General features: G+C 45.0%; 1 long non-coding RNA gene across 2 annotated transcripts in view; it reads right to left on the reverse strand.

Annotated features, from left to right (window-relative positions):
* The window catches only part of LOC106021435, a 261,306-nt gene that overhangs the window by 229,472 nt on the left and 6,468 nt on the right, over positions 1 to 25,366 (reverse strand). For both annotated transcript variants that reach the window (XR_005874869.1, XR_005874870.1), the window contains exon 2: positions 5,568 to 5,635. This is a non-coding gene — a long non-coding RNA (uncharacterized LOC106021435). The remainder of the gene's footprint in view (positions 1 to 5,567; positions 5,636 to 25,366) is intronic.

Raw genomic sequence — 25,366 nt, forward strand, 5'->3', positions numbered from 1 at the left:
GTAAGGAAATTCGTTATTGAATCTCCAGGGGTTTTTCCCCAGGATATGGCAAGTGGCTGACATATGATGGACTTGATAAACTATTATACATAGCACAATACACATACTATCTTGTCTCCAAGGGGAAAGTATTCAACTTCTTTAAAGCGAAATCACAGGGCTGTTGATGGGGCTCCGATGGCAGAGTGCTTGCTTAGTGTTCACAAAGCTCTGGGTTTGATTAATAACACTATGAACTGGGGGGGGCACACCCCTGATACTAGAACTTGGGAAACAGTAGCAGAGGATCAGAAGTTCAAAGCTCCTTTGACTTCATAGGAAATTCAAGGCCAGCCTAAGTTTGATGACACCTTGTCTCAAAAATGGGTGTGGGAGGATGGGGGAAACTCTTATCTGCAGAAAGCAAGTAAAAGTTTTTGATCAGAAAAGTCATGGATTGACTATGCTGAAGGGAAAGACAGGGTGGGGCTGCGGATTCCTGTGCAGCCAGCTCTAGTGATGCCCAAGAGCTTGGTCCCTCCTGTCTTAGTTAGGCTTCCTGGGAAAGAGGCTAGCACATCTGCCCTACTAGATTCTTTGTAGTATTCCAGATTCCAACCGTTCTCTTGAGCCAATCCCCTCTCCATGTCTTGGGCATGTGCTCCAAGTGGCTTGTAGAAAGCATTTGGAACCATTCTCCAGAGAATCCAGATGATATCAACAATACCCTTCCAACTCCAGGTTGTGACTATGCACTGCTGGTTGGTGAGAATATTAAAACAGCTTTTCCAAGAGCAACTTGGCAACTACCACAGTCAGAGCTCTGGAACTGCTCTTCAAGCCAACACAAGGAAACCACCCAAAATGTGTAAATGGCTTTCTGGTCACATGCATTCAGAGTCTCAGCTGTGACAGGGAAAGTCTGGACAACATTTACATTTCTAGTGATGGCAAATGCTCTTTTGCCTCTCACCTCTTGGAATATTATACAGCTATTAAAATGTTTACAAAGAGCATGTAACGGGCTGGAGAGATGGCTCAGAGGTTAAGAGCACTGACTGCTCTTCCAGAGGTCCTGAGTTCAATTCCCAGCAACCACATGGTGGCTTACAACCATCCGTAATGAGATCTGATGCCTTCTCCTGGCTTGCAGACATACAGAGGCAGCATATTGTATTCATAATAAATAAATAAATAAATAAATAAATAAATAAATAAATAAATAAAAACAAAGAGCATGTAACAAACTAGAATACTTAGGTTTGAATTACAAATCAAAAATAGGTGTATACCGTTTAATGTAACTATAATAATATATGGTAAATAATATATGCATGGACTAAATTTCACTAGGAGAAATACAAAAAATTATAATGAGATATCACTCCACACCATCAGATCAACAGAATTTAAGGTCTAAAAAATCAGGTGTTGGTAAATATGTGAAATAATGGGGTTTACAACCATAATTTAACAATATCTGCTAATATTGAAGAAATTATTTTCTGAATAGGTTCCAAAGAAACTTTCTATAAATACATAAAGAGAAAACCATGGAAGTTTTTTTTAGTTTGTAATGCTGAACCACGAAAACTTATTGATGAACTCAGTTAATGGATTTGTTTGGTTGGTTGGTTAGTTTCTTGGTTTGTCCAGACTGGGTTTCTCTGTGCAACAGCTCTGACTGTCCTGGAATTAGCTATATAGATCAGGCTGGCCTCAAACTCACAGAGATCCACCTGCCTCTCCCTCCCAAGTGCTGGGATTAAAGGCGTGTGCCACCACCACCTGGAAATGATTAAGTTTTACTGATAAAAAATGGATAAATGGTAGCCATTCAAATGAATACTACTCAGCAGTAAAAATAGATAAAGAAGAACCATAGCAACATGGCTAAATCCAACCAATATAACATTGAACATTATATGAAGATTGCAGAAAAATAGGTATATAAACCATGAAAATAGGCAAAGAAATGCCTTGCGATACTTGGTAATCAACACGCAGCACTTAATAAGAGAAGTAAGAATGAAAGCCTCACCTACAGGCATCTCTCTGAGAGAGCTAGGAGACAGAACAAGAACACCCAGAGTTCCAGGCACACACACAAGCATTTCATTTCTTAGACAGAACACTGGGTACCTGGATGCTTGCTGCCTTATTCCTCACACATCTTGGTTTATCTTTGGTAATTCATCATGATTCAAAATACACAGCAAACAAAAACATGGAAAATAACTAACTGTATCTAACAGCATGGTGTCTTCATCTTTTTTTTTTTTTTTTTTTTTTGGTTTTTACGAGACAGGGTTTCTCTGTATTGTTTTGGAGGCTATCAGTCCAGCCCGGCCTCAAACTCACAGAGATCCGCCTGCCTCTGCCTCCTGAGTGCTGGGATTAAAGGCGTGCGCCACCACTGCCCAGCGTGGTGTCTTCATCTTAACAAGGATAGAGATAAGACTTCCCTCTTTCCATATTTTAGCAGTTGCTAAGCATGTAGCATATCAATATTTATTTGTTTGTTTTATTCCTATTTACAGATGAGAACTTAGCAGAACTGTGAGTTACAGAGGCCATGGCCTAAGTGAAGACTAAAGGACCATTCTTCTTTTTTATTATTAACCCTGAATGATGATGAGTCCTTTTCCTCTAAAAAACTGATGTTCTCCTGTAGGTTTTGAGCCCCTTGGAGGACCTCCAGAAGTTTCTTTCTTTTTTTTCTTTTTTTTTTTGTTTTTTTTTTTGTTTGTTTGTTTTTCGAGACAAGGTTTCTCTGTATTGTTTTGGAGGCTATCCTGGAACTCACTCTGTAGACCAGGCTGGCCTTGAACTCACAGAGATCCGTCTGCCTCTGCCTCCTGAGTGCTGGGATTAAAGGCATGCGCCACCAACGCCCGGCTCCAGAAGTTTCTGAGAGCTTGCTTCAGTCAACCAATCATGACGGTCTGCAGGCTACAATCCTGTGTCCTCCTCGGCCCCAACTACAAGTCCATTTGGTTTCTACCCTTTTGTGCCCAGTCCTTCCAAAACTCCACAGTCTGTCCCTGCCCTGAGACAGAGACCAATGGACCGGTACACACAGGTTCTCCCCAGCAGTGCTCTGCAGTGGGTGCCAATGGTGAAAGCACTCCAGCATTTCCCCCTACATCTTAGGAGCTAGCCTCCACTTTTTCCTATTTTTTTTTTGAGGCAATGTCTAGATCAGTGGTTCTCAACCTTCCTAATGCTGTGATCCTTTAATACAGTTCCTCACACTGGGGAAACCCCAAACATTATTTTTGTTGCTATGTCATAACTGTAATTTTGCTACTATTGTGAATCATAATGTAAATTTCTGTGTTTTCCAATAGTCTTAGGCAACCTCTGCAAAAGGGTCCTTAGACCTGGGGGTCATGACCCACAGGTTGAGAACTGCTTCTAAAGTTTATGCATTGCAGGAATCTTTCTGAAATTAGCACTCTGACACCAATGAGAGTGAAGGAGAGGAAATATTACTAGGGGACCAAAGCCAGGATAGCACTTGAAAAGCATGGCTCTTGGGTCCAGTTGGCATTCTCATATTATATTCTAAAAACCACAAGATGGAGTGGGCAAATAAGCGAAATTTTACAGAAATGCGCATGGCAGTCAGCAGGTTGCTAAGGGCAATGACCCGTTGTTTTAGCTATTTCTCTATGTCATTCTGTTCCAGGTGGCAAGTGAAACCATGCTTGGCAAGTAGACAGCACAGGTAGTGCTTAAGTAGCCACTAGACAAATCAATAAGGCAGCATCTAATATTTGGTCTTTTCTACATTATTCTACTTTACGCCCAGGCATCTAAACTGATGCACCAGCCAGTTCCATGGATCCTTCTGTCTCTAGTTCCCCAACACTGGGATGTGTACCATGGAACCTGACTTTTTACCCATCAGGATCTGGATTTCCAAATTCAAGTTCTCGAACTTACACAGCAAGTGTGATACCGGATGAGTCATGGTTAAAACCAAGAATATGGGCCAGCAATATGGCTTAGCAATTAGGACTACTTAATGCCAAAACTGAACACCTGGGTGAAATCCCCAGAATCCATTGGTAGAAGGAGAGAATTGATTCCCACAAGTGTTGTGGAATATTACTTTAACTATATAAAGATGATGTGTTACATTTGTTTATGCTGCATTTGTTTAGCTATGTAAAGATGTGTTGCATTTGTTTTACATTGCCTGCCTAAGGCTCCTGATTTGTCTAATAAAAAGCTGAAAGGTCAATAGGTAGGCAGTAGATAGATAGGTGAGGCTGGCAGGCAGAGAGAATAAGTAGGCGAAGGATCTAGGCTTGACAGGGAGAACCAGGGAGAAAAAGGAAGTGCCCAGAGCTAGCCAACTAGGCAGCTGCCAGACAAACAGATATGGAGGAAACAGGATAGTGGGCACACAGAATGAAAGGTTAAAAAACTCTGAGGCAAAATGTAGATGAAGGTTAAAATAAGCTATAAGAGTTGGTGGGACAAGCTTAAACTAAGGCCAACCATTCATAACTAATAATGAGTCTCCATGTCATGATTTGGGGGCTGGCAGTCCAAGAGAGCCTGCTATATGCAAATTGGCTTCTGACATCATACACATATGCATATAAACAAATAAATTCATAGATAGGTAAATTTTAAATAGACAAAAATGTATGCTATCATAGTGTCTGTTATCTTTTTAATTTTTTCTTAGAATAAAAATCACAGGTTCTTATATATAATTCACAAATTGCTCAGTTTCCTGGGCCTGGGGCCAATGGGAAGCATTCTTGAGATGGTGGAATTTTGGTGTTAAGCCAGGACAATCTCAAGAAAAATGTTTCAAGTTAGTCACCCTAAAACACATAGAAAGATGGCAGGTGGCAGATAAAACATATAGGTAGATAGATAATATGCAGATAGATATAGAGATTATCTACAGTAATTGATTGATGATAGTTATGTTAGATAAATAGATAATTGATAGGAAGATAGAAGTAAATAAATAGATGGCTAGTTTATAGAAAGGCAGATATAATAAGCAGATACAAATAGTAGATAGATACATAACAAAGCAATAGATATAGAAACAGATACATACTAAGATAGATAGATAGATAGATAGACAGACAGACAGACTTTATAATCTGGTATGTATATAGTGGGCATTGCACAATAAAGTTGGGATTGTTACTGTGGCTTCTGTTATTTTTAATGAAAGCAGCACAAATTCAACTTAGTCACCAAGTATACTATTTCCCTATCCCATTCTTTGAGTCAAAATAGTGTATGTTCTGCATTCTACATGCCAGCCAGAATGGTTTCAGCTGAGTCAACTTAAGATGAATTCCGCCTCTCTTGAGAGTGGGGTAGAACAGATATTTCATGAGATTCATTAATCTTCTTTTAACTAATGAGGTGTGGAATAAATTTCCTAAGAATGATCAGCATTCATTCACTTATTCAACTAACACTTCCCAAGCACCTACTAATATAGGACTATTCAGTATCTTCTCTATCAATGGAAGCATGGTAAGCTCCCCCAAATATCACTTTCTCCCTGTCCTAAAACAATAGAGACTGGGGTACACAGTACAGACCTGGGCAGTGAGGCAGGATGGAATGGCGGCAACAGAGGTGGTTTCAGCAGAACTGTGGCTCAAGTGACCTAAAAGACAGAGATCTTGAGTGAGGATATGCTTAGAAAATATCTTATGAAATCTCCATGGGGCCCACCATCGGGAATCCCTCCACATGCTGAGAACTACATGGATTTGAGTTATCACAACTGACGGTCACTTAGCTGTGTTTATTTTTGCCAAATTCTAATCGAGACCCTGGGCTACTTGTTTGTAAGGACTGCATCAGAAATGAATTCAAACAGGCTGAGTGGAGGACAATGATTCCTGCGGATGAAACTCTCTCCCACCTACACAGCATGCTTCCCTCTGCCATTCCACAGTGCCCTCTGCCAGGTGATCCCCACGCTGAAGGCATGCAAACACACCATAAAGATGGCAAGGGTTACTTGTCTGCATTTTATTTCTGGTCTACAGAAAAGAAAGCCGAGATGTTCACCATACGGCCATGAGCATGTTTTTCTTGGGGAGGAGGGGGCGGGGGAGATCAATCTAGGTACCAAGCCACAGGTACATGGGTGTTTCCAATAAATCGTTTTTACTTGAGTCCAAGCAGTGAAAAAAAAGCAAAACTAAAACAAATGTGACTCAGCTAAGATGTAAAGACAGCTTTTACTGATTTTGTACTCAATTGCCAAATGCTACAAGAACAATAGACAATAAAAACAGGAATATAATGTGTTTAGATCAGGAAAATCTGTGCTACAATGAAAAAATGTCTACAACTTTTTTTACAGCAGTAAATTAAATACTGTGTTGAGGAAGGCCAATATACTCAAATTCCCTCCCTGGTTTATTACTGCAAGCGTTAGGATTCCACACTGGATATCTGAAAAGACTCAGAGATGTAGAGGGAAACCGCACTTTGTAAAGAGTGGAAGAGCCTCTTGAAATATGACTTAGTTTCTTCTCCTGTTACTGTGATGACATACCCTGACAGGAGCAACTCAAGAAGGGAACATTTGCTTGAATTCAGCGTTTTAAGATACATTCCATCATGGCAGGGAAATTGAGGTGGGAACTTAAAGCAACCAGTTAAATGACCACCTGGTGTAAGCAGCCAGGAAGAAAAGAGGAACGAATGCACGCTGCTTCCGAATAACCTTTCTCCGCTTACACAGTTCAGGATCCCTGACAAGGGGATGGCATCACCCACAATGGACTGGTCTTTCCACTTCAACTCACTAAACGATGACTCCCAGAGGCATGCTCAGATGCTCCTCTCCCAGGATCAAACAAACACCTTTAAAACAATAAACAAATTCATGTCTTCTTTGGCAAAATAAACTAGATGTAATTCATTACATCACAGCACTAAACTGGCCCTAGGAAGCCTCTCCATCCTCTGGCATCTTAGGAAGAAACTAAGGGGAATAAAAGGTCTCTCTCAATTACAAATACAAAGTGGGGAATGTCTATTTCTTCTCCTGCCCCCAAGTCTCATCCCACCATCCACCTGGCCACTCGAATGTCATCTTTACCTTCTGAACGATGCTTCCACCTTGGTCCACACCATCCTCCTTCATCTAAAATTGCAGAGCTTCCCAATAGCTCCCCACCAAGTTCCACTCTTGATCCTTCACTATTTGGCGACCGAAGGCAGCCAGAGGAGTCTTTTGAGACATAAATTGTGGGTCGAGGAGATTGCTCAGAAGATTAAAGCACTTGTCAAGCCTTGTGAACTGAGATCCATTCCTGGGATCCTCATTGTGGAAGAAGAGAAGTGACTCCAACAACTCGTCCTCTGACTATCACTCCTGCACGGCACTGCACTCTCTCTCTTCTCTCTCTCTCTCTCTCTCTCTCTCTCTCTCTCTCTCTCTCTCTCTCTCTCTCTCATACAAATAAATAAATAAGCAAGCAAACAAACAAAAAAACAAGATCTCTGCAGCCCCAGGCTGGCCAACTGGCTACAAAGCTGAGAATGACCTTAAACTTCTGGTCTTACTACTTCCATCCTTCCATCTCCCTACACTGAGATCACAGATAAGCATCACTACAGTGGGGAGATGGAATCCAAGGCTTCATGCATGCATGCAAGGCAAGCACTCTACCAACTGAGCTGCTTCCCACCCAGCTTCCCATCAAATGGAGAGCACATGTGTCTCTGCCATGGCCCACAAAACCCTGCACAGCTGAGCTCTTTCCCAGCTCTCCATTTCTGCCTAGGCCACTGTGGTCTCAGCTATTGGACTTTAAGTACCAAACTAGTCCATCTTAGGAAGACACACGCATTCATTTTGAATAAATGCATCTCAACTTTGTTGAAGCCTATAGCCATGCCACCAGTCACCTGCCTTTTTAGTCACAGCAATAACTTCTAGCCCCATATTTGTATCTCATAGTGAGAGGTAGGAAACAAGTGAGCAGTGAAAACTGAAATGCATAAAGTAATTGTGATACATGGGACAATTGTATCTACTTCACCTTAAATGTAAATTCAACAGCAATGGAGCCCCAGGCTGTAATTCATCCTACAGAGCAATATTAAGTCGGCATCAGACACATGACTTGTTTGGCAGAAGTCTTAAGAACTGGAATGCTGTAAGTCTTATGTATGTTTTCATTAAATTTTTTAAGTGTTTTAAATGTCCATATCATTTAATATCTCTGAAACTGCAATATTATTCCAATTCAAGATTATATCCATGGGGAAACTGGATTTGTATTGTCATAATAGTGAAGAAGCTTTTGAAATACATCAGCCATCCATGTCACAAAGGGAGCTATCATTAATTTCTAATGTCAAATACCTAGTTAAAGATCTTTGACATAACAAACAAAACTACGAACTCAGAAACAAATGAACTGTTTCTACCAGTATGGGTCAAATTATATTTGTGCTTGAATGCTAATGATAATTTCATGGTTAGGCAGAGAGAGAGAGAGAGAGAGAGAGAGAGAGAGAGAGAGAGAGAGAGAGAGAGAGAGAGAGAGAGTCTCATGTAGCTCAGGTTGGTCTTGAACTCCAGATGAGTTTGTAGCTGAGAGTGACCTTGAACTTTGGACCATCCTGCCTTTGCTTCCCAGGTTCAGGGATTAACAGGCAGAAGCCACCATGCCATGCTGGAGACTGAATGAACCCCAGGGTTTTGTGCGTGTTGTTCAAGGACTCTACCAATACCCCCAGGACAAGATGCAACTTTCATAAGCATTTTTCTTCATTGTTTTTATTTATTGGTTAGTAATCATAAGTTTTCAAAAGAGACTTAGATTAGATTACATATAGGTGCTTAAAATACTAACCACTTATGCCTGCTTAAATTCAACAAAAAAGCCACTACACAATGACTCCTGTGGCTTCCACAGAACAGTTTTCTATCAAGACTAATTAACACTCAAAATGCGTGTGAGCAGGCACCAGCTAAATGCTCTGCCTGACAAACTCCATCCTCACCCAGTCCTCCTGAGAAGCTAAGTCTCCTGGACTGGTGCTTCACTGTCCACAGAAGTCCCTGGAATTTCACTCTTGCCCTACTGAAAGTTGTAATGTGTAGTCTTTCCACCAGCCAACGCCATTTGTTGTGGGATTCCCACCTGGATCCCGTTGCTGCTTTAGCCCCCAAATAGCACACAGGATGGTATATTAATTATGAAGCTGTTGGCGGTTTGCTTTAATTTCTTACCAGCTAGCTATGACTTAATTATTAACCCATAACTGTTAATCTGAGTATTTTCCTGTGGTCTTCTCTTACTGGAGAAAGGGTCTGGACCTCTTACTCCTCTGGCATCCTACATCATGACTGACTATGCCTCTGTTTCCCAGAAGCCTCCTCGACTCCTATTCCCACCTATCTTGCTTCCCACTATTGGCTAACAGTGCTTTATTTAATCAACCAATAGGACAACATATACACAGAAGGACTTCCCCCATCAGAAAGTGATCAATTTTATAATATAAATGTAAGTAACAACATGTTAAATTTTGGTTTCTAGCTTAAATAACTAGAATCCTACCTCTAATCAAGTTGTCTATTGTTTTCTATAACTCATTCTGCTTTTATTCTATTTCTAGACTATAATTCCAGCTGGAGTTTTCAGCTTCAAGAACACAAAGAGAAAGGAGCAAATATTTCAAGAAATAAAGTCAGTATTTTCATGTAATTTAATCCTTTGACTTTGCAGCACAACTTCTTTTTAAATCAAGAGAGACCAGGCGATGCCACTGATGTAAATGGCAGCTGGTGCCAAGCAGTACAAGTCAGCAATGACAGCCAAATGGTCTGGAACAGGAACAGGAGCAAGAGGAAGAGGTGCATGGACATATTCTTCTGCATATCTAGGAATTTTGCTGCTTATATCAAATTTAAGATGAAAAGTGTTAGTCCCAGCAGAGAGAAAATGATGCCATATGCCTCAAGGGCATGAGAATACAGGGCAGTGATGGCGCGTGCCTTTAATGCCAGCATTGGGAGGCAGAGGCAGGCAGATCTCTGTGAGTTCGAGACCAGCCTGGTTTACAAGAGCTAGTTCCAGGACAGCCTTCAAAGCCACAGAGAAACTCTGTCTGGAACCCCTCCCCCCCCCCAAAAAAAAGAGAGCAAGAGAGAATAAGTGAATCAAACTCATGTGCAAGAGAAATTTCTACAGCCGTGCCTTTTGGCCAAGATCATTCAGGGTGACCTTTCTATTGACCAGATCCCATTCTCTCAGTGAAAGCTGGAGTCTCTAACCCTTTAAACCTCCTCTGGATGCAGGCCTGCCTCAGAGAGCAGCTTTGTCAGCCTGAGTAAGCAGAGGTTTTGCTATAGGTTGGTTCTGAAGGGCATCACTCAACACAATCTGACCCAACACTGTTCCTTAATAAACATTTTTGTTGTCTTCTTTACAATCATGAAGTGAACTTCATTGTTAATGTAACTTGCAGATGTATGTATCTCACGTGACTCCAACAGTGACAGTGAGGACAAAAGCTGTCTCTTATTTAAGAATATGCACTCCTCAATGCAAATGTTCAGGCATGACAACACTGAAGACCTACTGGAGTATTTGGAAGCCTACAAAGATCAATAGTAAGTCAACCTCATTTTAAAAAAACATGAGAAAACCCAAAAGCACTTCTAATGAGAAACCAATTGAGGGAAATGTGACATAGAATAAAAATTTTGAGATTTTTCATCTTGGCAACCAACAGATTCTGGGAGAGAAGGAGTCATGTACCCAGTTGTGTGCCCACTGCTGATCACACCAGGCTCCAAAAGATGGCTTCAAACCCATGGTCACACAGACACCACCGTTAAACTCAGTGGGACACAAGAGAAACAAAAACTCATGAATATAGGGAAAAGATTTACATGAAAGAAAGACTGGCAGGGGGAGGAGGGGGACAAAAAGGAAGGGGATTGAATTTATTTAATATTATATTATAATATTTTGTTATTGTTGACCAGGATACAACATATACAACATATACATGTGTGAATTCGTCAAAGAACAAAATTAGAGTCCAGGTACATAGTAAGAAATCATATATTTCTATATGTGATATAATAAAAAAGGCAACCAACCAATATGCCACGTGTATTAGTCATTTGTCTCACTGCTGACAAAACAACTTAAGGGAGAGAGAGAGTTATCCCAGGTCATAATTCAAGACTGAATTCAGTCATGGAGAAGCCATGGTGGCAGAAGCTTGATGCAGCTGCACACACTGCATCTGTAGTCAGGAAGCAGAGAGAGATGAGCGCTGGTACTCAGCTCACTTTCTCTGTGTGCAGTCCCGGAACTCAGTTTGTGGGTTGACACACTGCAGATAGAGAGGGCTTACCCACCTCAGTTAACCTCGTCTAGACTCTCCCTCACAGGAATGCCCTGGCTTGTCTCCTAGATGCCCTCAATCCTGTTAAGTTGATGATCAATGTTAACCACTACATATCAACAAATTGTAGCTTATCAAAGTGAAGAAAATGAAGACCTGTGACCAGATGATCTGAAACGCAGATTTACCCTACCAGGGTAACAGATTTGGAATGTATTTCAAAGCCCACTGCAAATATGGCGTCTTAGTTAAGGTTTCGGTTGCTATGAAGAGACACCATGACCACAGCAACTCATAAACAAAACACTCAATTGGGGCGCCCCCTTACAGTTTCAGAGATTCACTCTCTTATCATCAAGATGGGGAGCGTGGCAGAGTGTAGACAGACATGGTGCTGGCGTGGTTGGTACCTGAGTGTCCTACATCTTGCAGGCAACAGGAAGTCAACTGTCACACTGAATGAAACTTAAGCAAAAGACCTCAAAGCCCACTCCCACAGTGACACACATCCTCCAACAAGGCCATCTCTGCTCCAACAAAGCCACACCTCTCAGAAGTACCACTCCCTTTGGGGGCCATTTTCTCTCAAGCCACCACAGATGGCTCAATGGTTAAGAGCACATGCTACTCTTGCAGAGGACATAGGTCCAGTTCCCAGCACCCACATGGAGGTTCACAACTGTCTAACTCCATGGGGATCTCCAGGGAATCAACACCATCTTGTGGCCTCCAAGCACACTACACATATATAGTACACATACATACATGCAGACAAACACAGATAACAAAATGTATCTTTCTAACATGGATATTTTTTAAATCCCATTAATGGGTTAAGGTTTTACATGTGAAAAGGTGTGAAGAAGAGTTGGGTGTGTAACTAAGTTGGTAGTGATTACCCTAACATGCATGAAGCCCTGTGTTAGATCTCCCACAGTACATACAACTGGCCATAGTGTCACACGGCTATAATCCCAGCGGTGTGAAAGTGGAACAGGAGGATCGGGAGTTCAGGACTATCCTTGACTACACAGCAAATTCAGTACAAGCCTAGGCTAAAGAGACTTGCCTTTAAAACGAACAGAAGAAGCTGGGTGGTGGTAGCTCACATTTTTAATCCCAGCACTCAGAAAGCAGAGGCAGGTGGATCTCTGTGAGTTCCAGGACAGCCAAGGCTACACAGAGAAACCCTGTCTCAAAAAAAAAAAAAAGAAGAAAAGAAAAAAAGAATAGAAGAGATGCTCTCCAAGATCAGACTTTGCCATCTTCAGCGCACAGCCTTCCCCATTGGCCTTTCTCTCTAGGACCTTTCTGTTAAAAGAAAACAAAAAGGCAAATACAATTTGCACCAAAAAATCAAAAGTATGTGATTTTACTGGGATACGTAAACCACCTAAACACATATCTGTTATGTCAGCACTAATGCATATATTACAATTGCACATGCTTATTTTGTGCCAACAAAAAGAATATTTCTGGGTTGCTATTTTACAACATCCAATAAATCAATTCTATTTTGTATCCAATTATTTGGGAGGTGCTCTATATAGGACGGCTTCCCAGTGTTTTGAACACTCCTGTTCTGAGGTTCCTTTCTTCTCTTCGGTCAGATACTTCAGGCTTGGCATTGCCAAGTTCTCCTGCCTGAGTCAGATCATCCAGGGAGTTTCTGGTTTCTTAGACCCTCAGTTTTGACCTGATGCCACTTCTGGAATCTTCCTAAACCACCCAGGGCTGTTGTGTAAGGATATTTCAGTGCCTGGAAGCTTTTGAATGTCAACATGCCATGACTGGTTTTATGCCCCCTGTCAGTCAGTTTAAACCTCCTGGTTTCCCTCTGCTTCACATCACAGAAAAACAAGGGACTGAGGAGTCAGTCACCACTTAGAACTGTAGAGTGCTGCTGGGAGGCGTAAGAGTGGAGTGGGATTCCTGGAGCTCTGGTTCTAGGTCATCCTGAGCTGTCCAACATGGATGCCAAGAACTGAACTCCAGTCCTCTGGAAGAACAGCAAGAGCTCTTGACCACTGGGCCATCTCTCCAGCCCTAACTCTCTCTATTTTAAAGGAGAAAATTAAGGCACTTAGGAAAGCCCTACTGCAAGTAAGTGCCACTGAACCTCAACTTGATCCTATGAGGTTCAGATTTCTTTTTAATACCACTTTCCACTGGAAAGACTAGAGTATTTCACCCTGGGAAGTTTGTCACACATGATCTGTAATATACTTTAGGATGTACCTTACTAAAATGCATACAGGGCACTGGAGATATGGCTTAGTGATTAGAACACTTCCTGATCTTACAGAAGACAAGGGTTCGTTCCCAACACCTGCGTAGTGGCTTACAAGCATTCATAAATGGGATCCGACAACACCCTCTTTTGACTTCCATGGGCTCCATAGTCAGGTATGGCACTAATACATATCCATGGGCAAAAACAAATGAACTCACATGAATAAAAATAAAATCAAAGTGCATAAAGGAAAATGTACATCCTAGTTCAACCTCAAATGATTGGCTTACCTTAAAAATGGAAAGATCTGTCCTATTCTTTTTTTTTTTTTTTTTTTTTTTTGGTTTTTCAAGACAGGGTTTCTCTGTATTGTTTGTGCTGGGCCTCCCTTGGTAGACCAGGCTGGTCTGGAACTCACAGAGATCCACCTGCCTCTGCCCCCCCCCCAGTGCTGGGATTAAAGGTGTGCACCACCAATGCCCAGCTATCTGCCCTATTCTTAGAGCAGCCTCACGCAAAAACTAGACAATGTAGAATTTGTACAGAGTTGGCATTTACCCTCTGTAAATTGGAATAAGCCCCTGCCTGGTGAAGAGTACTTAGTACCCCTCTCCTTTTGGGCTAAACAGATCCTTCTTAGCAAGGAAGCTGCTAAGGTGGCATCAGGCTATTAATGGGAAAAGCATTTACTTTAGATTACTAAGACTGTAAAGTAGATCGGAGGCCCTCTATGACTGGCTATTAGAGATGTTAATTAAATATTTATATCTAAATTAGCATAGTGAAAGCTCAATTCATCAATTTGTTCTGGTCTGTTTGTAAGGGAGGGAGATAACTCCAAATGTCCCTGAAGAAATATGCTATGTGGGTCAATAGGAAGATGACTGAACACTTGATTATGATTGTGGTAAACTTTTTATTTTGATTTTATTTAAAGGTACTTGTTGCAGCACCTTACCTTAAATCATTGACCACAGTCAATATACTGGAGTGCCATGCATTATTCATTGTTACCTAATGAAAATTTGCTAAGGTACTTCCATGCCCAATGCCAGATTGATTAATTGATTACTTGATAGTTACTTCCAAAAAGTAGAGGCTAGATTTCATGCGGACAATGGGACACTAGAAGCTGAAGTTCTAGGCATCCTATCTTGCTAGTAAGGCTGCTGAAGGGCCTAGACATTTCCACATCTTATAATGATACCTTGATAACAGGGCTTCATGGTTAGTAATTAAGAGGAATAATTGGATCGTCCACTGAATCTACTAAGTAAGTGACTGCTTTTCTCTAGTCCTGTGTGGAGAAACCAGTGTGAATGCCTAGATGCCCATGGCCTCTGGATGTTTAATGTGCATTGTTCTTATGAAGAATTGCAATTATATTCTTTCTTATCTTTAACAAATAGAAATTTTTTTCTTTATGTGCCTGTTTGTGTATGTGTATGTGCACGTGGAGTGTAGGTGTTCAAGAATGCCAGTAGCGGGCATCAGATCCCCTGGAGCTGTAGTTACAGAAGTTGTGAGCCACCTGACTTGGGTATTCTGAAGAGCTGCAAGTGTATTAAGTCTGACCTAGTTCTCCAAGCCCTCCTTATCTCATTTAATTGTGGGGAAGCCTAGAACAAGAAAGGCAACTGACATATCTTCAAGTATAAAGGACACTAGTTGTACAGGAGATCCTTCACCAGAAGGGGCTGTCTGGCTAGCTGAAGCTCATCTCCACTCATCTATGTATGAGTAAGCACTGTTTAAAAGGAAGTTTGCAATAATTTTACACACACACACGGATTTGACAGGACCATGGGCGAATAGATATGTCCTTTCGGGGGGAGGGGGACTTTCGGGGACCCTCGAGTTAGTCTGCTGTTGTGAATGTTAGTCTCTTTTCTAGGTATGTCGTCTGCACTTCCTGCAGATTAGTGAGCAGATCCCTTTATAGGACTACATCTGTCTCTCTCTCCCACAATCTGTCCTACCCTAGGGGGAGGGTTGATGGAAAGGGTTAAAGGTTCTCTGGTCGAAATAGCCCAACAGAAGGGGCCCAGCCCAGAGCTGAAATCTAAGTCTAATGACCGCTGCCCTTCACCTCGCTGCTGTCCACAGTCCGGACCTACGGCCCGGTGGGGGCCAGGACCAGGACAGGACACAATGTTCTGCGTTTAACATTTGAACTTCTCCTATCCGAGGCAGCAGGCCGTTTTGTCCTGGGGTCGCTGACCCTCGCTCCCCCATCAGCTGCCCTGAAACCTTAATTGAATGACAGATGGTCATTTTCGGGGGCGCCAGAAGCTGCGCTGGCCAGCGGAGGGGCTCAGGCCGGGGCGGCCTTGCTTGGGCTCAGCCTGCCGGGGGTGGGCGGCCAAGGTGGCCGGTGGTCTGTGGGTCCTGGGGGTGCGAGCTGGATCTCAATGGCTACACACGCTGCCAGGCCTTTGCTCCAGGAGGAGGCCACGGCCTGGGGGAGGGGGCTGCTTCACCGGGTCCTAGCGCCCCTGTCTGCCTGCCAAGGGAAAAGCTCCACGCAGTCCAGTAGTAGTTGGGCCTCTGGCCCTCCATTTCTAGGCCAAAGTCTGGCGTCCTAGGTCCTCTGTAGACAAGATCTGGCACGTGTATATCCCAGACTCAGCTTCCAGGGCCAAGAGGCTCAGGCCTACCGGACCCCGCAGGGACTAGGTCTGCAGAAAGACTGACCCTGAGCTGCTCGATCTGCAGAACCTACCTCCAGGTTTGCCTTTCCCAGACAGAAACCACGAGTGCAGGTCAAGTCCTGGGTGGGATTCATGGGCTGCCACCACCCTATTGTGGATAGCTCTCGGGAATCCCTGGTTTTGCAGAGATAGGTAGGTAGATAGACCGGTGACAGACAGACAGTAGATAGATAGACAGACAGACAGACAGACAGACAGACAGACAGACAGACAGACAGACACCAAAGACTCCTGAAGGCACTACAACCCAACCCCAGAACCTCTGCCGCCCGCCCGCGACCTAGTGTCCTATTTCTTTAAAATAAAAGCTGCGAGCCCTACAATTACTGGGATTACAGTGAGCGGGTATTGATCTGCAGCCTGCATTGTAGGATAAAGCAGGCTGGCGGAGGCAGACATGCAGCCCAGACACCACCACCCCTCCACCTCCTGGTCCTGCAAAGCTCTTTAAGTGTGCGCGCGCGCGCGCGTGTGTGTATGTGTGTGTGCGCGCGCGTTTCTAAATGTTTGATTTCAGACACACTATTAACACCTGCAGGAGAAAAAAAAAAAGGAGGGGGAAGGAAATGAAAGAAAAGGGGAAAAAAAGGGCCCAGTCGCCACACCTCCCTTGGATGCCCTTGGGACTCTCAGGACTGAGCCAGCTAGACAATTACCTTCAGCCTTTTTTATTTTTAACGCTTTTTTTTAATTACTAGGGAAAATATACACATAAGCAAAAAAAAAAAATCCTCCCGGCAGGCGTGAGCGGGGGTGGCAAGCAGGCCAACGAAGGCGGTAACGCTAGCCTAATGCACAGATAGCTGACATCAACTTCCGTCAGGCAGCTCCGGGAGATCGAACCTTTCGATTGTAACTGGGACAATTTGCATAGTGATTCCCTTTCAGAGCTTTCTCGGGTCCATAACAAGCGCAGGCAGCTATTCAAATGCAAGTTGCGTCCCCAAATGCGCGGCTGGCCTGAGCAGAAGAAGCTGCTCGACGCGGGGCGAGCCAAGACCAGCGCTGGGGTTCTGGGTCACCTCTTTTCTCCTGGTTTCCCCCTCGCTCTTCGGTTCCTGAATTAGCTGTTTATTTACGGCTACAAACGTGTGTGAGCCAGCAAGCCAGCTCGCGAGGGAGGGGATTGATCTTTACCGGGACTCAAAGCTGAAGCCGAAGGAGTGCAAGGGATTTGGGGTTCTGAGTGGGACTCAGACCCTGGGTACCGATAGGGAGCCAGTGGGCTTTCTTGCCCGCTCCCCTTATCCCCGCGACCTTGCAGGAATCCTCAAGCCTAAGAGAGGCCGGGCCTCGGGCTTTGGAGAAAGTGGCGGCCGCTGCATCCCAGTCTTTAAAATGAACGCAAAAAAAGGTACCTGCGACGCGCACTGAATACTTTTTCCGGTTCTGCACCGTGAAGTAGTGGGGTGATTTATAGGGGAGTGGTAGTATTGGGGACTTAAAATTGGGTTCCTCATTTCCTCCTTTCTCATTTGAAATTATGCAAATTGACTCGGGTTTCCCTCGCTCCTAGGAGACAGATCTGAAACCTGGTCGCGTGTCGGAAGCAACCTGCCGTGAAATCCGCTAATGCGCCGGGATTCGCCCTCCTCCGCGGTAAGCCAGCCTCGCAAGTCCACGCGGCAGTGGACCGAGAATGGGGAGTCGGCGCAACCAGGTGCTTCAGGGTGTGCCACGCGGGTCCTCGGCTGAGTTCATGGTCACGCATATAGCGTGGGAGTCGGGGGCGGAGGGCAGAACTCGCGTCACGCCCGGGAAGCGGAAAGGGGGCGCCCCCCTCCCAGCCTGCCTGCCCGCCACCGTGGGTAACAGGTCCTCCCCGCGATTTTAAAGCAGCAAATGAGAACAGAGAACTGGCCTTCGAGCGGGGTGTAAACGCGAGTGGCGGGTGGCGGGTGGCGGGCACGCGAGCGCGCGGCTGAGCTTTGCGCGCGGTTCTACTCGGAGCAGCACGCCGCGGCCCTGCGCACCTGCTTTGTGCGTTTTATATAAACCTAGCGGGCAGGATCGACTCCTGCGAGCAACCCCCCCAAATGGCATCTGTCTGTCCTTCCCCACGTCTAGTTGACAGTTCAATACCGCCCAGGTTACTCCGTTGTCCCTAGGAATCTAACCCAACCGGGCCACTGACCTTGACACTCGGAATGTTTTGGTATAACCATCTTAGTCACTTCAGCAGTGGTTAAATTTGTGTTCTGCTTGCTTTTTTAACTATTAGGGGGAGATGTAGGTTATTTAAACCGGAAGACATAGCCAAACACATTTTCAAATATTATTGTCATATTACTTCAGTGCTGAGAGAAGGCAGGGAGGATTCGTGGTGCCTGCTCCATGCAGAACGCACGGAATATTTTTCTCGGTTTTATGGTTGTTGCTGTTGTTGTTGTTGCTGCTGTTGTTGCTGTTGTTTTGATATCTTTGGAAAACGTAGACTGTTTCTCTGTTCTTTTCCTAGCCGATTATTTACCAACCAAAACAGTAAACATGTGTTTGAGATTGAATGATGAGGAAAAAGGATAGGTTGGGACGAATGAATCCAACATAAATTAAAAGCAAATTGTACAAAGCAAATGAAACTGTGAAAAGGGCATGAACAATTTATATCTGTGGGGGTGCAGGCTTAAAAACTGAAATTTCTAGACTTTACTCACAACACAAACGAAGCCAAAGGAATTAAGTTCGTTATCTTGCCTATGTGTGTCTAATCGGAGACAGGAGGCCTGCCCAGAGCCATCTTGGTCCAGTGTGCGCTCCAAGGATGTCAAAAGACAGATTCACTTTGAGACACTTGCATACATTTTCAATAAACTACAACCAATTAGGGGACCTTTAGTTCTGGCGGGAAACTATTTTAATTTTATCTCTGCCTTTGGGGGAGAAGAAAGCCCTGGCAGTTAAGTTATTACTGGTTCCTGTGGAGTTAATTTAATGCAAATAGTCTACTCTCCTGTCAGCACAGGAGAAAGTAGAAGCCCCTGGGGTCAGGAAGGGCCAGTCAGATGGTGAAGAAGCCTTGTGGCTCTGGGGACAGACTTAGGAGACTCTGAACTAGCGTTGGACTGGTTGCTTCTCTCCCTCTCCTAAAACTGTAACTCAAGATGTAAGTAAAAGTGTTTTCATTTTTTATTGATCCCACTAACATCTTTCATTATCCAGCATGTAGCCACAGCAAATTATTGCTCATTTGATACCCAGAATTCTATTGACCATGGCTTTCGTCTGAGAAAGAATTCTAACTACTGGCTGCTTTGAGCTCAGAGCTGAGGCTGGAAACACTGACATCCAGCCCTGACCTGCAGGAATTGATGGACATGTGTTGGTGACATGGAGCCACGTGGACATGCATAGAAACCTGCTTTTTACTCTGCTGGTCTTGCCCTCATTCAGGCAAAATGTCAGCCCTTTTGGAACAGATATGCCTGCATGGAAGGCTCGGTATTCGTTTGGCAAGTTCTTTCCAGCTCTAGCCTGGCAGAGGAAGAAAATGAGACAATGGAAGATTTCTCCTCTGCCTTTTGGTCAAAGCTAGCCCAAGGCGGGAATGCTTAAGGAAGCATTAAAGCATGCCTCCACAACAAAAGATTCTTAATTTTGCTATATGAATACCAATTCCTAAATTTCAACCACCTCCTGCTCTTCCAAGACTTTACAGCATTACAGAGTGACTAGAATGGAGTGAGCTATCTGAGATGAGTCTGATTGCTGTTGGCACCCAGCCTCCATGACAAGAACCACAGCTATAGTGTCCAGCTGTGTAGGAGCCTGTGCCTAGAGAATACCTAATCTTTGACCCTGGAACTCACAGCTCCCGGTTGCTGGAGAGAGGCTGGTCCCAAAATGAGGGTGGAGGGCAGTGGGAAGGCCAGTTGAGTTCCTCAGGAAGCTGGTTGTGGAATTTGCCTTCATGTCCAAGGAGCTGATGCTACACTGAAGCAAGAGACTTGAAGACTTAACCTGCCAAAGGCTGCCTGCCCATCTCTTTCATAGCCTAGCGAGGAACCCACACCCTTCCTCCTCACTGCCTCCTCCAGAAGAAAGTCACCTCCACCCAAAAGGGAAAGAGCCCAGCTGGATCAGTCCACAGACTCCATCAGACTTTCAAGGAACAAGCAATCCAGTCCATACCCTTCTCCTTCAGCTCTGACACCCTGCGGGTCCATGGAAGAGATGGCTGGCAATGTGTTCATTTCTACAAGCTAATCCCTCCAGGCTGATTTCCAGGAGAGCAACAACAACCAAAAGAAGTGGTTTCCTAAAGGAGCCCCAGCATGTGCCGCCTGCAAACAGCACTGGCTCAAAACCTGAAGGCGAATTTAAGGGCGCTAAGGAACCTGGCTAGAATGTTGTTACATGTCAATGAAGCCACTGTGAAGAAGCCAGTGTTTCAGAACCAGGCACCAAAGATGTGGGTGTGGCCACCGAAGACAGCATGAGCAGGGTGGAGTGGAAGTGAAGAGACTAGGGTGGATTCTCGCTCTCAACTTGGGGGCTTGGGGAGTGGAGAGAGAGACACACACTGTGGGCTCTTTTGTTTTTGTTTTAAAACATTTAAAAAAAAACAAACAGAAGCCGGCCGTTGATGTGATCATGACATGTCCAATGTCGTATATTCCTCAAGTATGCTCCCAGCCACTACACTTAATATATCTACTAGCCTAGACTGCAGAGGAAAACAAACAAACAAACAAACAATTTGCTGATTCTAGCATAAGCTCTGAAAACCAAAAACCAAGCACACACGCGCGCGCGTGCGCGTGCGCACACACACACACACACACACACACACACACACACCAAAGGGGTAGGAGGGGTGGCAGATTTCAAACAGTTGTTCCTATTCGTGAGGCTGGCTGGAGTTCTGGAACTGAAAAAGCAAAGCAGATCATCCTGAACTGGAAGATACCTTGAGAAACAAGGCTTGAGAAGTGGGGTTAGGGTCATGTTGGGGTCACCCAACATTTCCTTGGAGCAAGGCAGAGCTGAGAACTCAGCAGGACTCCGTTTCTTTGGCTCGGAGCCTGCACAACAGCAATCACCTCCCCAGGTTAAGGTCCCTCCCATCTCATAGGGGAGCTCCTGATGCACTGCAGTTCCCAAACTGCCCGACCAGCCCCCTCAGGGTTTTGCCAGGCAAATAAAAAAAAACTCAATAGTAAATTATTTTGTTCAGCCTTCTGTCTTTTTATGAAAATAAAAGCCAACACTTTGTCATTTTTAATCGTATAAGCAGACAATAAATCTAATTTCGATATTGATTTTTTCTAGAATCAAGTGTTTTTTTCTTTTCTTTTCTTTTTCAGTCTGTTGTGTTTCCTTTCTGAAAAAACTCCTGCTTGTGAACCTTGTGAGGTCGAGGCCTATGCATCCCATATGTGTATGGAGGTCTGTTGCTTGTGGACCTTGTGGAAATGAAGCCCGTGTGTGTGCGTGTGCGTGTGTGTGTGTGTGTGTGTGTGTGTGTGTGTGTGTGTGTGTGTGTTGGGGGTTTGACTGTGGATTTTTCTCGGTGGCAGAAAGTTTGGGTTTGTCAAAACTATCTGGAGATGGGTTACAACTTAACTACCCTTCTGTTCTGAAATAGAGCTACTATAGCTCAACCGGTGATTTTTGGTGGCTATGGTCTCTGAGATTAATTTTGATTTCTCCCTTTAATTAATAAAGTAAAAGAAAAACAAGCCGGCAGAAGTCTTGCTGGTGTCAGCAGGTCGGGAAGGCACTGCGAGGCCCTAGCAACTCTTGCCCAAAAGCCCAGGCTCCGACCAGATGAACCTTGGCAGTAGACAAAACCTAGCTAGCTGAGAAGCTTCTGGGGCAACAGCAAGAGATCACCAAAGAGCAGGTGGTTCCCTTCTCACCTTGCCTTCCTTCTTCAAAAACGGGATTCCTTGACGTTGTTGCTATATGTAACTGGCAACTTTCCTATCAAAGTCTGGAGGTGAGGCCTGTAGCAGGCCGCAGAAGAGGGACAGTGAAGGGAGCTAGAGACGCGGAATAAGACGGTGTAAGGGATAGGAAGGATAAAAAAGGGAGGGAGGAAACAGTGGGCGAGAGACTGGATAGACAAAAACACAAAATCACCCATACTTTTGAAAAAAAAATGCGGTGCCCCCACACACACTCCCAGCACCGATATCCTCTAGTCCCTTTGCCAGAGCAAACGCCTCAACTCCCCACTCTAACCCAAAACACTTGTCAGGACGCGACCGCCCACCAGAGCCGCAGCCAGGCCTGCCAGCCGACAGCGACCCGCAGCCCCTGCACAGTCCTTCTCGTAGTTGTCAGGGTCACCACGACCTAGCCGCCCCCCCCCCGGGCGGGTCCTCATGCGGGGGAGGGGACCGGGTGGCTGAGCGCCCCACAGAGGGGGAGGGAACCACGGGTCTGTGGCAGTCCCTCGGGGGCTGACCTTTCCCGCAGCCCCGCAGGGTCAGGATGTAACCTTTCGCATCCCCGCTGCACGCGCCCTCTCTTCGCTGTAGCCTCGGCTAGGGGACAGGGAGAGGGGTCGATGCTGGGACTGGCAGCCTCGGTGACCGTAGAGGACCCGACGTGAGTGAAGACCAGAGCCCGCCTGGGGTGGCCAGCATCCCAGAGCCGCGGCAGGCCGAGGCCCCATTAACCCGGCGGGTAGCGAGGAGGAGAGTGGAGTGCGGGGTCTTGAACAGTTTTCCCATCACTCGGGCCGCGGCGAGCTGCTCACCACAGCCTTGTCCAGCGGGCCCTGGGACCCCGCGAGGCTGCAGCATTTGACCCCTCTTCGCGGACTAGTGCCAAGCCAACCCGAGAAAAAAAAAAAAAAAAAAAAAAGACCCAGGCCAATGTCCCCGCCGCAAAGATGCGGCCTCCGGTCGCCGCCGCCGCCCGGACAGCAGGAAAGGGCCTCAGCCAGTCCCCTTCCGCCCACTTCCAGAAGCTTCTGTCTTCGGCGCCTCCACGGGACTCTCCCAGCGGGGAACCGGGCAGAGGGGCTGCCTACCGGAGGCTAAGCCTGCTGTAGCGCACCCGGCCCCACAGCTCTTCACGGCTTGGGGTTTTCGCGGTCTCCCCAGATGGAGCCAGGGACGCCAGAAGCCCAGAGCTTTAGGTTCAAATGCATCAAGATTCCGAAGTCGTTTATCCGGGTTTCATAAATAATTTTCTTCTTACACTTAACACCGATTCCTGCCCCCTTCCCATTTTTATTGCGGGGTTTCAGTGGCTAAAAAGTTTCCAAGGCGGGTGGGCGGTTATTCCCCTTTTTCCATCATTAATGTCATTACTACGAACTATCAATAACCTTGTCGTTGGGAGCCGAGTTTCACGGTATTGATCCACGCAGCTATTCATCTCTGCCATGCAAGACACGGAATAATTTTCGCATTACAGTAGCTTGGATTTGCTTTTAATTCATATTTAAAGCTGCAACCGGCTCAGTGGAGCGCTCTGTGAAAGACTAGAGGCGCCTAATTAATAATAAGTCAGAAACGAAGGAAGGCACCGGCGAATAAATAATTAATACAGACATCTATGTCTCTTTGAATATTGCTCCTTTAAAAATTTAGACTTACCAGGACCATACTGTAAGTCTGCCATTTATATTGCGGGGATGATTTAAGAAAGCTATTTTTTCCCTTGAAATACAATAATAAATTATTTATGGTGTTTTGCAAACCTAAGTTCCTTCATTAGCCGGCCCCTCTGGTTTGTTTCTTCCAGGTGGAAAAAAAAAGACAGTTTTTAAAAATAATAATTACAATAAACTCCCAACAAGAATCAACAGCTAACACTAGATTCGGGCACAAAATGTGAGAGGATCAAAATGAGGAATTCCCTGCTCTGAGAAGATGCTGGAACCTACCACCTATGGGGTTTTGTACAGGAGAGAAAAGCGAACCCAGAATATTGTTTGGTGACCATAGGCATTTGCTGATGCCCAATGTGACAGCAAGTGTGACAGTTTTAAGGGAATTCAAGGTTCTGAAATGGCCCAGAAGAGAGGCGGCTAGGGCATAGAGTGTCACCACGATAAAAGCATGGGGAGAATGGAACTTTAGGGACCGCTATTGAAAAGTTAGGGTTGCTTTTCACAGCAGTCAGGAGCTACTGGTATTCCTAAAGATTAAGAAATTCAACGGGAGAGGGGTGATTGAAACCTGAGGTTTTTGTGTGAGAGGGACTAGGGTTTGTTTGCAATGTTGTTAGCAATATTGATTTTTTTTGTTACTTGGATTAATGTATGTTAAACAGGAAAGTACGGGCATTAGTCAAGCACATTATGATCATCTATTGTTGAGAGGAAGGTTTCTTGGCGGTGTTGGAAACTGGGGCACCTGGCAGTTCCAATGAGGTGGGAGCACTCTGGAGCCTTCGGGGCATCTGGAACTGGATGGTCTGGCAAGGTGGCTTTGCCTGCAGCTTCACCTCCTTATAGAGTTATAGTGTCTCCTTTAACAAAACTGCAACCCAGGTATATCAGCCAGCCTTTGGGCCCACCTGGGTACCCCAAAGTTTCTCACCTGCATGTCCATATTCCCACAGCAGTGCCTCTATGCCTCTTGGTCCTACTGACATACCTTCAATAATCTGGGGCCTCATCTGAGGTGTACGGACTCCAGTAGCTACACACACACACACACACACACACACACACACACACACACCACGAAATCTGTAAAAGATTCGAGGGGGAGGCACAAGAGTCTGCAAACTCTACAGAGGGGCTCATAGCCTAGAGAAGGCTGAATCTCTGACAGACAGTCCCCTGCACCATAGCAATCCTCTGGCTTGGCTCTTCTTTAGTCCTGCAGGCTGACACACCCTACTTCCCAGTCAGGTGGTGATGGGATAGGACCAAAGTCTTTGTACTCCTCTTCCTTTTTCCTTTAAGCTTGCTCTCTCTCTCTCTCTCTCTCTCTCTCTCTCTCTCTCTCTCTCTCTCTCTCTCTCTCTCTCTCTCTCCCTCCCTCCCTCCCTCCTTTCCTCCCCCCTTCCTCCCTCCCTCTCTCTGTCTCTCTCTCTCTCTCTGTCACACACACACACACATACAGAGAGAGAGAGAGAGAGAGAGAGAGAGAGA

The sequence above is a fragment of the Mesocricetus auratus genome, unplaced genomic scaffold (genome assembly GCF_017639785.1).
Source record: "Mesocricetus auratus isolate SY011 unplaced genomic scaffold, BCM_Maur_2.0 Super-Scaffold_100691, whole genome shotgun sequence".
NCBI classification, from domain to species: domain Eukaryota; kingdom Metazoa; phylum Chordata; class Mammalia; order Rodentia; family Cricetidae; genus Mesocricetus; species Mesocricetus auratus.